We start from the raw sequence: 16152 nt of genomic DNA, 5'->3' as shown, positions 1-16152 counted from the left end.
AGGAGGATCAGCCACCACAGGAAAAGCCGCTGAAAAAAAAACTTCAGTCGCAGCAGGCCAGCCCGTGGGAAGGACAGGAGGAGGGGCCGAACGGAGCAGGGCAGCTCACGGTAAGAGAAGGGAATGGGGGGTGGGGGAAAATGCTGCTACTGCTTCAGAAGGGACCTGGAGGGGAAGGGAAATATCGCTGCTGCTTCTGCAAAGGAAAGTGGGGGGGGGGGAGAGAAGGGAATGGGGGATGGGTGGGGGAAAATGCTGCTACTACACAGGGTTCTGGAGGAGAAGGGAAATATCACTACTGCTTCTGCAAAGGAAAGTGGGGGGGGAGAGAAGGGAATGGGGGGGAATGCTGCTACTACTTCACAGGGACCTGGAGGGAAAGGGAAATATCACTGCTGCTTCTGCAAAGGAAAGTGGGGGGGGGAGAGAAGGGAATGGGGGGTGGGTGGGGGAAAATGCTGCTACTACTTCACAGGGATCTGGAGGGGAAGGGAAATATCACTGCTGCTTCTGCAAAGGAAAGTGGTGGGGGGGGAGAGAAGGGGATGGGGGAAAATGCTGCTACTACTTCACAGGGACCTGGAGGGGAAGGGAAATATCACTGCTGCTTCTGCAAAGAAAAGTGGGGGGGGGAGAGAGAAGGGAATGGGGGGTAAATGCTGCTACTACTTCACAGGGACCTGGAGGGGAAGGGAAATATCACTGCTGCTTCTGCAAAGGAAAGTGGGGTGGGGGGAGACAGACAGAAAGAAAGACAGACAGACAAAGGGTGCCAGGGAGAGAGAGAGAAAAATAACAGGAGGGAGAGAGACAGAAAGAAAGGAAGAAAGAGACAGGAGCAGGGAGAGAGACATTAATAAAGAAAGACAGACAGGTATATATTCTAGCACCCGTTAATGTAACGGGCTTAAACACTAGTCTGATTAATAAAAAGAAAGACAATTAAGGTCAAAAACAATAGGAAGGGGAAGGACAAAAACTCTCAAAAGATATAAAGATAAAATGCATCTTTAAAAAGAAAGCTTTTGAGTTTGCTCTTAAATTTTTCAAAATTTTTTTCCTCTCAAGTAAATTGGAAGGGAATTCATGTTTGAGGAGCTGTAACGGAAAAGATGGATTGCTGTCGTGTGTTAATAATTTTAAGGGAGGGAATGATTAATAAGTGTTGGTCATTCGACCTCAGTAATCTAGATGAAGTGTAAGGAATCAGTACTTTGTAAATAAAAGCTGGGGTTTTAGATATCAGAGATTTAAAGGTGAGCAAACTTAATTTGTGCATTATATGTTGTGTGACAGGAAGCCAATGTGCTTTTTTAAGTATACATGGTTTTCCAGCATCTTTGACACTTGCTAATTTGGTTCTAATTTGATTGATTGGGCATGGCCTATTGCATTGAATACCAGGGTCAGCCATAATATATGATCTCATATCCCATACTCTCATACTCATGGCATCTTGGTACCTTTCAACTTGAACCTCCTGAGAAAGCTTCCTGCATCCCTTATGCACTGTTCATTCTCTCAAAGACGGGTAAGATATAGCATATTGGGTATCCCTGCCCACATGACTATACAACCTAAGACAGAGGTCTGAACTCATAATGGGAACTGTTTATCTTCATAGCCTGGAGACTATGCAGGACAAGGGGACGTGCTGATATAATGTTGGAGGTAAGAGAGGCATCTTCGAAGGGCAAACTGGCTGTTTACAAAACAGTTGCAGAAGTGCATGCCATATAGAAGGATACCGCAAGCTTGCCTTCATTTCAAAGAATAAAAAGAGAGAAAAAAAAAGGTATGGAGTGTCAGCCCAGCCTTAACTTGCTGGCCTTACCAATGTCAACAAAGGCCTATGGGAGATCATATCATTCATATCTGACCTTAGGGCATATCAGTGCAAACAGCCTTAGATTGCCCCAGAATGCCTAAATTACATCAGTGCTTAAAGGTACAGCTAAGAGGTGTGAAGAGGTGTTTTTGTGGGTTTTTTTTATATTCTTTATTCATTTTCAAAATTACATTAAGTATTAAAAATATTCATTCAGATTAACATTTACTACCTCACTTACAAACAATCATTGATATATTACATAAAAACATATCCCTTCCCCTTTCCCATCCCACCCACCCTTATATTCCATCATCATATAAAACATGTAATAATAAAATTCCACCCTCCCTACACCTTAAATCGATAAGTATAAGGGAAACAATTTCAAATTTATCTTTACAATACTTTGTAACTTCTGTGCTCAAGATATACTGTAAGCCCAGGTGCATGGTCTAACACAGATAGTTAGGGTTAATCAGAAACCATTGTCAAAGTGATACTGGAAATTAGCCATCTGACTCCAGTCTGTGAGGGACGGTTTCTCCCTCTTTTCTTCTTCAGGTCTCTCACACCCCACTTACCTTATTCACCATTGTTTCAAACAATTTACAAATTATAAACAGAAAGATACTGGGACATACAATAGTTTCTATTTTTAGAATAAGACTCCAACCTATAAAAGCCCCCTCTCTGCAACACCCCCCTCTTTTCTCTGTCTGGAACATCACACTAGAGGTCTGCACGGGAACGGGGATCCCGCGGGTCCCGCGGGTTCCCCCCCTGGCCCACGGGACTCCCACGGGGATGCCCCCCTGACCCACAGGACTCTCACGGGGACGCCCCCTGGCCCACAGGGATGAAAACAGCCTACCTAAATTCTGGCGATGCAGGCGTGCAGCTTACAAGTCCGGCGTCGCAGCGGGAAATAGCCATGCTGAGCAGTGAGCTCAGCACGTACACAGATGAAAGCCTTGCTTGCTGATTGGTCCGGCGGCCCCGCCCCGCCGTGCCGCCGGACCAATCAGCAAGCAAGGCTTTCATCTGTGTACGTGCTGAGCTCACTGCTCAGCATGGCTATTTCCCGCCGCGACGCCGGACTTGTAAGCTGCACGCCTGAAAAAGAAATTATCCTGGCCGGGGTCGGTGTCATGCTCCGGAGCTTCTACAGCCTTCCTATCTCCCTCTCCCTTCTACCTGCTTCTGGCCACACCCCCTGCTCCGCGGCTCTCTTCGGCAACTCAGCAGCAGCGATCGACACAAGCTTCTGATGTCGGGGACTACCCTCTGCGAGTCCCGCTTGTTTCAACTTCCTTTTTCCACAAAGGCGGGACTCGTAGAGGGAAGGCCTCGATGTCGGCAGCTTGTCTTGATCACCGCTGCTGACGAGTTGCTGAAGAGAGCCGCGGAGCAGGGGGGTGTTGCCAGGTGCAGGTAGAAGGGAGAGGGCCAGATGCAGGACTCGTGGGTGAGTGGAGGGAGGGTGGAAAGATTCTGGCTACCGGGTGCAGTAACAAAGGAAAAGGGGGGAAAGCTGAAAATGGAGATAGTGACACAAAGAAGAGAAAGAGTAAGCAGGACCTACTGAATAAGGATAGAGATACAGAGGGGACATGAAGAGGAGGTGAAATAGAGACATATAAGTAATGCTGAAAAAGTGGTGGGGGGGGAGATAAAGACATTGAAAGGGCAAATGGTGAACATGGGGTAAAGACAAGGACAGAGACAAATGAAGATTCTGAAAAAGTGGTGAGATAGGGATATAGGTGAGATGGACACAAAGAAGGGTGATGCTGGAAAATAGGTGGAATGGTAATTCTGACAAACACAGAAGGGAAATGCTGGATCAAGGAGAGATGGGGCTCAGGCTGGATGGAATGAGGAGAAATGCCTTGTTGGCCCGGAACTTCCTCTCCTACGTCAGAATTGACGTCAGGGAGCGGAATGCTGGTCAGTGCGACGCTTCTGCAGGGAAAGCTTGGGACATCGGTGGCTTGGGGGCTATTCCCCGATGGCGGTGGCAGCAAACTGAGTGGCTTGGGGGAGGGCACGGAGAAAGAAAGAAAGGGGGCAGACAGGGAGACAGAAAGAAGGGAGAACAGGGAGACAGAAAGAAAAAGTTGGGGGAGAGAAAGATCTGGAGGAGAGGAAACATACAGGAGGCTGAAAGAAAGGAAGAAAGATTGGATGCACAGTCAGAAGAAGAAAGTGCAACCAGAGACTCATGAAATCACCAAACAGCAAACGGAATTTATTGACTAAAATATGTTAGCTTTGGGAAATGTATATGGCAGATGTCTTTGTTTTGTGTTCAAAAGAAAAGGAAATGCATTTCTGGTTTTATTTCTACAGTGTTGAAGTACTTGTTGACCCTTGCTGTGACTGGTGGGGATCCCCAAGCACCGCCAGCAGAGGACCTCCTCTAGAGATGGCCAGAACTCCCCTCCACCAAGCGCAGCAGTCGCTGGCAGCATCCATGAGCCACTGAGGTGCCAGCATCTGTGACTCAGGGACGCTACTGCTGCCTGCCAAGCTTGGCAAAAGGGACCCCCGGCCAACTGCAAAGGAAGTCCTCAGCTGACAATTTGTGGGTTCTCATCAGCTGATTATTTATATTTACATTAGAGGTTCTGGTAGAAACCCATTTACAAAGTATGTATTCTTCCCAATTAATATTTCCAAATTAATAAAGTCTCTTTGCTTATTTGTAAATGGGTCTCTACCAGAGCCTTTAATTCAGTAGCATAATTAAATAAAATAACTATTTCTGAAGTTTATAGGGATTCCTCGCGGGGACGGGTGGGGACGGAGGGATTCCTCACGGGGACGGGTGGGGACGGAGGGATTCCTCACGGGGATGGGTGGGATTTTGGCGGGGACGGGTGGGATTTCTGTCCCCGCGCAACTCTCTACATCACACCTCCCCTCTCTCTTTCCTCTGGACTCTGTAAGGCAGGTAAACTGTCTTCTCTCTCTTTAATTGTAATGCTTGATGTATCTTTATAAATCTTGCTTTTCTGTAATATTAAGCTTATTTCTGCACAATATATATATTTTTTATGCAAGCACTTTTAGCTGTCTTTGTCAGTAATTTTACTCCTACCAAATCTTCAACTAGGGTATTGAACCCGGGACCTGGCGGATTGTAAGGTCGTTTCAACATTACCCCTCCAAAACCTTACATTTGGGGGCTAAACCTTAAGCTATCTAGAGAAGAATGGAATATAAAATTAGGAATATAATTCATCTGTGCTTGTTGATAATGTAACTACACTTCCCCCTCCCCATTCGCGGTTTCTCCATTTGCGATTTCATATAATCGTGATTTTTTTCTGGGGAGGGGGGAAAATAAAAAAAGCAATCTTAATTTTAAAATAACCCATATTTTTTCCCTCCCTGCCGCCTTCCCGGCCTTACCTAGTGGTCTAGAGGGCTTTCGGGGCAGGAGCGATCTTCCTACGCTCCTGCCATGTGCAGATCGCCATGAGGAAATGGCTGCTGTGAGTTCCCGTAGTCTCTTGAGGCTACGTCGGGAACTCCCTACAGCCATTTCCTCATGGCTATCTGCATGGGGCAGGAGCGTAGGAAGATCGCTGCTGCCCCGAAAGCCCTCTAGACCACCAGGTAAGACCGGGAAGGCGGCAGGGAGGTGGGGGTGGGTCAGAGCCGGATAATCGCAGTTTTTTGCCATTCGCGGTCCGGCTCTGCCCGTATCCCCCGCGAATGACAAGGGAGAAGTGTATGCTTAAGTAAGGTATGCAGCTGTGATCACCACAACTAAAAAAAAAAATGATCAAGGGCATGTTTTAGATTTAAAGAATTCTGTATTGAGGAAATTTGTGGGGAAGACTTATTTGTTTACTACATTTTATAATGTTTGTGCTTGAAATTTTTGGATGTACCGTATATACTCAAATATAAGTCGAGACCTCCTTTCCCTTCCCCAAAAGGAGGAAAATAAAATGGTTGACTCGAATATAAGTCGGGCAGCTTAATATTCAAGTGTCCTTCCCCCTGAGGCTCTGCGCCCAGCATCCTTCCATCCTTCCCGCCCTTGTCAGGCTCTGCGCCCAGCACCCTTCCATCCTCCCCTCCCCTGTCAGGCTCTGCGCCCAGCACCCTTCCATTCTCCCCTCCCCTGTCAGGCTCTGCGCCCAGCACCCTTCCATCCTCCCCTCCCCAGTCAGGCTCTGCGCCCAGCACCCTTCCATCCTCCTTTGTGAGGCTCTGCACCCAGCACCCTTCCATCCTCCCCTCCCTTGTCAGGCTCTGCGCCCAGCACCCTTCCATCCTCCCCTCCCCTGTCATGCTCTGCACTCTGTCCTCCCTCCCTGCCCTATCTTTTGAACTCCTGCCCCACTGCTAACTGGCTGCACAGATCCACTTAGTCCATTTCAGTAGCACGAGCAGCAGTGCGATTTGGCGCTGCTTCTCGGCGCTGAACGACTCCCTTACTGGCTCGTGCCGCTGAAATGGACTAAGTGGATCCGTGCTGCCGGTTAGCAGCGGGGCAGGAGTTCAGAAAGCTTGTTCCTGCCCACTTCACCTCCACCAACGATGTGCAGAGGACCCGCTGCACCTCTACCAGATCGACAGAGGTAGAAAGATAGGGCAGGGAGGAGGAGGGGGGGCAGAGCCTGTCTGCGGTGGCCTTAAAAAATTCTGCGAGGGGGCATTCACCCGAATATAAACGGGGACCCCCCATTTTTGGGCCCATTTTTGGGCCCAAAAATCCCGGTTTATATTCGAGTATATACGGTAAATGTTTTGTATATTGCTTACATTTAAGCGATTACATAAATTTTTAAAATAAAAAAAAAGTCTTATCTTAAGAAGAAAAGTTAAACAGTACTACTATTTTTATAGCACTGCTAGATGTATAAGGTGCTGTACACAAACATAAGACCAATCGCGGCTTAACAGAGCTTACAATCTATTCAAGTCAGACAAACAGGATAAATAAAGGATTAGGGAGTTACATATATTATGGGAATGGTTAAACATGGGTATCGAACAAAGGAATAAGGGGTTCCTCAAAAAAAAAGGAGGCTTTTAGCCTGGAATTGAGTAGGGCCAGAAATGGAGCTTGATGTACTGACTCGGAATATGATAGGGGCTTATAGTAATATAGCAGTTAAAAAATAAAAAAGTAATATAGCTGTTTAAAAAAACCCAAGTACAGACAAGTATCTAGAATAGAGGTACGTAAATTAGCCTGATAGACTTGGGTGTCATCACTGCTGATTTCTGTAAAAAAGCAATATGGAAATAACTTTTTTATTAGGATATGGATATTTCCAAGTGATCCAAATAGCCCCTTTTAGGGATAGGATTCTTGGCTCAATGAACTAGTGGCCTTGACCCAGCATAGCATTTGTTGTTTAACAGAGTATATACCCAAAATGCAACAGGTAAGCTCTCTTCCGAGAATAATTACACTTACTGACAAGACACAAACAGTGGACTTGATAAGGAAACAGAACCTAAATCTAATTTGAAATGAAAAAGGTACTCTTGTTGGACAAGCTATAGATAAATTTTATATAATTTGTATACATTTTAAATATGTCTTCATTTCTTCTTATTTTCATATACTTGTTCACTTCAGATACTCCTTGCACATTGGTCACACTCTTTCCGAACTGGCTTAGACCTTCTACAGTACTATCCCTTGATACTACACATTCAACTTCCTACATTACTGACTATTGATATTTGCTTGTATCTGCTCTAGGTATATTATGCTGTTTTGTGATAACCTTTTCTATAACTTAGGCAATCCTGTCTGTAAATGTAATTTCCCCATAAAATGAATTTATCTTTTCTATGGGCAGTAGATAATCTAACATTTTAATAAAATGTCTAAGAGTTAATGGAAACCTGCATTTGTACAGTATGTACCTTTCAGTACTATTGGTTTGCATTAAATTAAACTCCTGGTGAAATTTGTGCAAGACACACTCTCCACTCCTTGTAACTGTCCTTGTTTGACATTGTTAGGCATGATTGGGTCTCTTCATAAGTAAGCACACTATCAAATATGTAGACTTGAGTTCAGATTGGATCATGCTACTACAGCGTATCTAAAGGATTTAGAAATGCAATTATAGGTCACCGAGGATGTAATTTTATAAAGCTTTTCCTAAAGGCTGTGACTACATATGTTACACAATTTTATCAAAGCTCTTTTCCTGTACCTACTTTTATGCAATCTGTGTAGGCATTCCTGGGGATGCAGTTTGGGTGTAGTTAAGGCAAAGCTTCGAATTACTCCAAGTATTTTAAAATACACATCTACATGTAGTGCATGCATACCTTTACACTGTCTTTGCACCAGATATGTACTAGTAACTCCAGCATTTCTATGCTAATTGGGGCTCCCAGAATAAAGGCATATAGGTGCCTATTTTGCCTTATATAAAATAGGCTTAAGATAAGGCAACTTTGTTGACTTTTCATGTAGGCATCCTGTTACAAAATTACCATCTGAATGTGTAGAGAACTGAAGCTTTAATAACTAGCAGGACCAGCTCTGTTGTTTATCCCCAGCAGTTCACAGTGAATGATATTGTGCTTTGGATTAGGAAACAGATTCAGTACAAGTAAGGTCTGATTCTTTTTGATTTTTGCAGGCACATATGAACACAATGTGAAGAGTGTTTTAGTAAGTTGTATACCATATATACTGAAATATAAGCTGAGGTTTTTAGGCCAAAAATGTAGGCCTCAGTTTATATTCTAGCCTCCATTTTGATGGTGCTTTTTTCTTCCCCTCCCCACCTGATGACCAACGCTGCTGTTTTTCACCCCACCCTCCGATGTCTGGCACTGTTGTCTTTCCCCCACCTCCTCAGATTGGTGACACTGCTGTCTCCAACCCCCTCCGATGACTGGCACTGCTATTCCCCTGATGGCTGGCATTGCTATCTTCCTTCCCCCACCCTGATGACCGACACTTGTATCCTCCATTACCTATTCTCCCTGTCCAAGACCGACATCGCACTTATAGTTCCAGGACTCAGGAAGCTGATGCCAATGCTCTGTGCTGGTGAAGGTGTCTTGAGCATCTGCGCATGCTCAAGGCTTGCTGGACTCTGAGCAAAGAGGGAGCAAGATGATCAGAGAAATAAAATTGCCAGATAACAAAAGTAAGAAAAATGTTGTTGTTTTCAATTTAGTGATTGAAATAGTCAATTTTGAAAATTTTCATCTGTTTTTATAATTTGAACTGTTCAGGAAGAAATGCATTTCTTTCTATTTTTTTGTAGTGTGCTGTGTGCAGGGTCTGGCATATTAGGGTTTCATTTGCGTAAAATAGTACTTTTAATTTGTGGATTTGTTTTTGAAAAGAGTTTTTCTGTTTCTGGCAGCAAAGAAAGCAAACAGGATGTTGGGAATGATAAAGAAGGGAATCACGAGCAGATCAGCGGACATCATAATGCCGCTTTATAGAGCAATGGTCAAACCGCACTTGGAATACTGTATCCAACACTGGTCTCCCTACCTAAAGAGGGATATAACACTGCTGGAGAAGGTGCAGAGATGAGCCACGAAGCTAGTAAAAGGTATGGAGAAGTTGAGCTACCAGGAACGCCTCGGAAAACTGAGGTTGTTCACCCTCGAGAAGAGAAGACTTCGAGGGGATATGATAGAGACTTTTAAAATACTAAAATAATTTGACAAAACGGAGCAAGAATCGTCATTATTCACGTTGTCAAATGTGTCTCAGACAAGAGGACATGGTCTGAAACTGAGGGGCAGCAGGCCCAGGACAAATGTCAGAAAGTTCTGCTTCACACAGCAAGTAGTGGACGCTTGGAATGTTCTCCCAGAGAAGGTTGTGATGGAGACCACCATTCTAGGTTTCAAGGGCAAGTTGGATGCGCACCTTCTTGCGAATCACACTGTGGGATACGGGTAAACATGGTAATCAGGGAAAACCTAGCTTAGCCTCCGCGCGCATGGGTCGCCGGACTAGATGGACCTAAGGTCTGATCCGGTGAAGGCATTTCTTATGTTCATGTGTGACTGAGGCCAGGTGTTCTGGTGGGGATAGAAGTTCAGAAACTTTGGTAGGTGTCATGGCCCCAAGTAGGAAAATATTTGTCTGCTCTCCTTCAGCTTTCTTGGACTTGAAACAGCCCCAACTGAAAAATTAGTGATTACTTATGTCATTACTTACAACACAAACCCAAATTTCTAATCTTCGTTTATATTCGAATCAACCTTTTTTCCTCCTTTTTTGGGGAAAAAGGTTACCTCGGTTTATATTCGGATCAGTTTATATTTGAGTATATACAGTATGTTACACAGAATGAGGCTTTTTTCCTTGATGAGGATAGTTTTTACTTGGACTTCAAGGCACTGATTTTACTGGGTTTGCCTAGTGTGTCAGATATTTAAACATGTAGCCTCATCCTGTACTATCAGGATGCAGGAAATATGATCGTGCTACATTGGTTACTGATTGACATTTGGATTAAATTCAGTGGTTGACGCTTGGATTAAATTCAGGTATGTGTTGTATTCAAAGTTCTGTGAGGAGGTGACAGTTTGTTCTTTCTGGTTGATAACTTTTGTGCCAGCTGATCTGCTCTGCTTGGCAACACAAGTGTCTTGTAATCTTCTACAATAGATATACTTTCCTCATAGTTGTCCCCCAAGTCTGTGGAACACTCTTATGTCCGTTATATGTGTACATAGTAACATAGTAGATGACGGCAGATAAAGACCCGAATGGTCCATTCAGTCTGCCCAACCTGATTCAATTTAAATTTTTTAAATTTTTTCTTCTTAGCTATTTCTGGGCAAGAATCCAAAGCTCTACCCAGTACTGTGCTTGGGTTCCAACTGCCGAAATCTCCGTTAAAACCTACTCCAGCCCATCTACACCCTCCCAGCCATTGAAGCCCTCCCAGCCCATCCTCCACAAAGGGCCATATACAGACACAGACTGTGCAAGTATGCCCAGTACTGGCCTTAGTTCAATTTTTAATATTATTTTCTGATTCTCCTATCATTTTCATCACCCTCCTCCATTTTCATCACCCTTCATCACCCACCGTCCTTCGCCAGATATGGTCTCCAAAACTGAACACAATACGCCAAGTGGGGCCTTACCAATGACCTGTACAGGGGCATCAATACCTTCTTCCTTCTACTGGCTACGCCTCTCTTTATACAGCCCAGCATCCTTCTGGCAGCAGCCACTGCCTTGTCACACTATTTTTTCGCCTTTAGATCTTCGGACACTATTGCCCCAAGGTCCCCGAGTGATTATTCCTCTTTTTAGGAAAAGGTTCCACTGTTTCTTTAAAACATTTTTGCATGACATGGGGAGGGAGGGGGGAGTTTCAGTTTTAGAAGTTTTCCATGTTTTTATACATCCTGCTTTGACTGTAAAGCTAAATAGAGAAGGTGGGTAAACAAGATGGTTAAATATTTATTTCTGAACCAATTTTCTGGGTACTTAAAATTGCTAGAACCTGCTGATCAAAAACTTGGTGCTCCAACAACTTAGAATAAACTTTTGAACAACTTTCACTATTTAATTATGCAGAAAATCACCATTGAACACTGGGAGGTGAGCATATTATAATATGATAGAAGATCATTTCATAGGACCTCTTATGATCTAGATCATTTCAAGTCCACATTTCCCTTATATTGAAAACACTGTTTTCAAAATATCCCCAAACAGAAAGGCAATACTTATCTCAAGCGGCTACTGCCACAACCAGCACTGATATAAACTGTGACACCTTCTCTATTTAGCTTTTGATATGGGTAGGATGTTATTTTGAGGTCTGTATTTGGTAGCATCTTAGTTGAATGTAAAGCTAGGCAGGTTATAAATTAATTAAAAAAAAAAAAAAAATTAATCCCATTACCTGAATTAGTTGTTTTTTTTTTTTTTAATTATTCAGCATTTATAGATACCAGTTCTTGTGTCCTTAAAAAATATTGCAGAGACTGATCCAAGATGGCGACTGTATAGGTTGGATGTGAGTTTGCTCCTGACAATCTCCTCGAATTAGTGATTTTTTTTTCAAGCATTTAACAAATTACCTACCGAGGATGCCTAAGCAGAGAGGGAGAAGCGTCGCTTGGGCCTCGCGGCACTCCGGGACTCCCGTGGTCAGAGGCATTGAGGAACTTATCCGGTGCATGCAGGACACATCAGTAGAAACTGTCGGGCTGTCCCCACTGGAGACGCTGCAAGGGAACGGCGTGCAACAGTCCTCCTTGGGGCTCGAGACAACTTTCAGCCCTGAAACACGAGCACCGCCCCCGCATCCTCAAATGGCCAGTACCCCGAGGGAGGGGGAGCTTCCGGGAGCCGGAGTGCTTTCTCCCCCAGAGGCAGTGGAGATCGATCCGGGGAATGGTGATTCAGGCTCCCAGCCTTTGCTGGGGAGCCTGAACATGGAGTTGGAGGCTTTAACGGCTGTGGGAGCTGGTTTAGTATAGCCTGAACAGCAGCTGGAAGACTTGCCAGTGGGTGAACATAAAACTTTACATTTACAATTCCCTCAACTTATTAAACCCCAGGAAGTAACGTTGGACGACCTGTGGGACTTGGTAGCCACCATTCCTAAAACTATTACCTCTCAATTTAATCAAGTGGAAGAAAGACTTAAAGAGCATGATAAGGAAATCACAGGATTGCAGAAAATTACTAGTGACTTTAAATCACAAATTGAAATTCAACAGCAAAATATTAAATCCTCTAAAATAATTCAGGAGGCGCTAATTAAGGACAATACAAATTTAAGAAGAAAGCTTGAATCACTTGAAAATTTTTCAAAAAATAATAATCTTAGATTAATTAATTTTTCTAAGATTTCTACAACAACTCCTAGAGACATGCTTAAATGTTACTTAGTGGAAATACTCGAAATTCCTGAGTCTTCTATCCCACCGTTTACACAGGCTTATTATTTACCTGTTAAAGATACTAGGGATCAAAAGAACTCTCAAGAAGTGATTCAAGAACCACTGGATATATCTGCCCTATTAGAGTCTTCAGACAGGGAAGTAGCCACTCCGGCCACTTTGCTTCTCTCAGTTGCTCTTACTTTGGATAAAACATGGTTGTTGAAGTTATACTTTAAAAATAAACATAAAGAATTTTTGGGATTAAAAGTTCAAATGTTTCCTGATTTGGCCAGGGACACATAGAGGCGTAGAAAAGAATTTTTATTGCTAAGACCAGCAATTACTGCCCTGGAAGCTACCTTTTTTCTTCGATATCCTTGCAAATGTATCGTTCATTATAAGTTGCATAAATATGTTTTCTTTGAACCCTCACAACTGACAACATTCCTGTCTCTGTCAAGGCTGGAGAAAGCTCATGACGAATAGATGACTGCTTACCACAGTTTCAACCTATAATTGTTTTTCTTTTTTAATTGTTTACTTTAAATTCCGTTTAACTTGATCTTGGATCCTATATGAGGACTTGAGCGAGATTTAAGATAGAATTTATTTTCTTGTTTGGAATGTATATATTTTGTTGGATGTTTTCTTTTTATTTCTTGGATCTTGCTTTCTGTACAAGTTTAACTTGATTGATTATATTTGAAAGTTTATAAATAAATAATAATTAAAAAAAAAAATATATTGCACAAGTTTCTCATCTGGAAAAAATAAGAAAATCACAAATCAAAGAACCGTAAGAAACTTGAAAGGATCTTGAATCATACTTGAAGACATAAAAAAATGGTTTTATTTGTACCCTGTTTAGGTGTGTTTGGTCTGGTAGTTTTTGTGCTTCTATAGGATTCCTGCTTAATCATAATCAACCTCTCTAGGGATATGGCAACATGAGCCTTCATTTACAACTATCTGAGATTTTTTCCTACCATTGTATATCCTTCCCATATTAGTTCAATTATTAGCGCAACTCACTCTGGATCAGGGCTGGCCCTAACCATTTGAGGTCTGCCTAGGGTGGCAGCATTTGGCTGGGGAACACAGCATGGCAGGAGATGTCTAAGGCCCCTCCTCCCTAAGGTCTGACATCTGAGCAAATCAGGACCTTAGGCCCCTCCCCATTCATCATGTGGTGCACCAGGGAGGGAAAGACCCATCATTTTTGATGGGTGGACCTCGGACCTGAAGGGACAGTGCTTCACTCCAGCTCCCAGTGTCTACCAAAGGTACGGGGGGTTCGGGGAGTGGAGGTGGGATTTGGGGAGCATCTGGTGGCAGGAGGGAGTGGGCAACTCACTCTGGATCAGGGCTCACTCTGGATCTCCTGCCTTTTTTTTCCTCTGGAGGAAGGGGGAAGGGTAGGGCCTGGTTTGGGGTGGGCTGCCATGGGCAGGAGGGAGTAGGCATCTCTCCTGCCTTTTTGGGGGGAGGAAGGGGGAGGGGAGGGGATGATTGAGGGGGGCTGTGGGGTGGGGGTCCAGCACCAGGTGGGGGCATGGCGTGGGGGTATTCAGCCAGGCAGGAGGGAGTAGGCATCCCTCTGCCATTTTTCCTTCCTGGTCATGGTACTGGTTCGTAGGGGGGTCATTGGGGGAGGGCCATCGGCGCAGGGGGGGGGGCTTTTTTTAATGGGGCAGATTATGGTGTGAAATGCATGCACAACATTTGTGCCATAAAAAAAAGCCCCAACAGCAATGACAGGAGGCTGCTTCCCCTGTCACTGCTGTTAGGGCTCTGCACATGTATCAGTCACTCACTGAGTGATTGATCAGTTGGGTTTACATGCAAATGATTTGCACCTCTGTACAAATTATTTGCATGCAAACTTGGTAGCACATCAATCGCTGGTCCACAGTTGGCCAGAGAATCAGCCAACAGCGATCCAGTCGGTATTACCAACTGACTTTAGCGCATCTAGCCCAAAGTCTCTTAAGTTCAGAGACAAACTTTCCATCATCCTCAGATCTTCAATGCATATATACATCTACTTGCACTGTTCTCAAACACAAGTCCAGGCCTCCTAAATAGGATTCTTATAAAGCCCAAAGTTACAGCTTCTCCTACCTCTGCTGACTTCTCATGACTTCCATACACACAGGTAAGAGAAACCCAAACTTCATGGCCACTTCCCTCCTCCCATAGCCTCTCCATCAGGTGCACTCCTAGAGCCTTCTTGCCTCGGACCCCCTTCTGGAACCCTTTTCCTTCGGGGCCTCCCTGAATGACTACTCTAGGGCATATGAACTCCTTGCTGCCTGAGCCCCGCCCTTCTGACTTGGAACCTGTTGCAGTTTAATGCCACCTGCTAGATGATAGCTTAACTGCCACCTCAGTGAGGGAGTATTTCCGTAGATATTTGCTACTATGCCACTCACTCCCTCACAGTATTATGGATTGTATTGCTGTTTCATTACAACTGGACATATACTAAATTTAAAGCCCCTCTCAAAACTAATTTAATTACCAAAGAATATGGAGATTTCATCTGAGAAGGGACTGTATAGTTGGTGCCTTTCTCCACTAACTCCTTCTGACTCACATTTTCTGCTTTCTTTTTCTGTTTTTAGTATTTATATCCTACTTGCGTGAGCAAGGAATCAATCTAAGAAGGTTATTAAAATCATCAAATTTCTAATCTTAAAATATTTACTAAAGAGAGGTTTTTAAAGCTTTTCAAAACAGTAGATAATCAGTTAACTTTCCAGTTTGAATTGAATTCTAGATTTTACTAAATTATGAAAATTTCCATGGTTAATAGATAAAAGAACTAACATGTCTAATAGTAGGAAAACCAGTTCAAGTGTAGATCCAAAACAAGAAGAAATCTGAGCACAGGTATAGCTTGAGTTGAGTATGAGAGAGTGAACAGCAGCCATATCTTGTTTCAAACACTAGACAAACCACCTTTTTTTTCCCATCATATTTATTAAATTTTCAAAAAATACAATCAAGTACAATAATGCAGCACAGAAGCAAAGCTGTCATATACAACAAAACAAACAGCAAAGACAGTGTCACCCATTTACCCTCCCCCCCCCATCCCAAGAATGTAAGGGAAAAAACTCAAGTCAGAGGCAACCAAGTAAGACATGGCTGCGCACATGTGGAGTTAAGGTATCCAAAAAGGGCTGCCAAATAGTAAGCAACACTCGTCCCTGTTTAGTATCCCAGTCAGACAGATGCATGGTTTCCATAGTCAGGAGGTGTAGCATAAGCAAGCACCAGTGGCCATAAATAGGACTCGGGGGACCTACCCAAAGAAAAAATAACCTTCAGGCCCAGGAGAATCACCCATTGAAGAAAACCCTTAAGACCTCTGGTATAGGATGTTGAAGGTCAAAAAGCCAAAACAGACTATAACTATTACAGTGCCATCTGGTTAGCCGACC

At 43.7% G+C, this 16152-nt stretch overlaps 1 protein-coding gene and 1 long non-coding RNA gene across 4 annotated transcripts in view; one reads left to right on the top strand and one right to left on the bottom strand.

The window, feature by feature from the left end:
• CRACDL (CRACD like) overlaps positions 1 to 16152 on the top strand; it is a 220950-nt gene that overhangs the window by 27378 nt on the left and 177420 nt on the right. The window lies entirely within an intron of this gene.
• Positions 1 to 16152, bottom strand: part of LOC117362498 — an 81912-nt gene that overhangs the window by 29611 nt on the left and 36149 nt on the right. The gene's annotated exons all lie outside the window — the stretch shown is intronic.

The sequence above is a fragment of the Geotrypetes seraphini genome, chromosome 6 (genome assembly GCF_902459505.1).
Source record: "Geotrypetes seraphini chromosome 6, aGeoSer1.1, whole genome shotgun sequence".
Lineage (NCBI taxonomy): Eukaryota > Metazoa > Chordata > Amphibia > Gymnophiona > Dermophiidae > Geotrypetes > Geotrypetes seraphini.
This window is presented reverse-complemented; position numbering and strand designations above follow the sequence as displayed.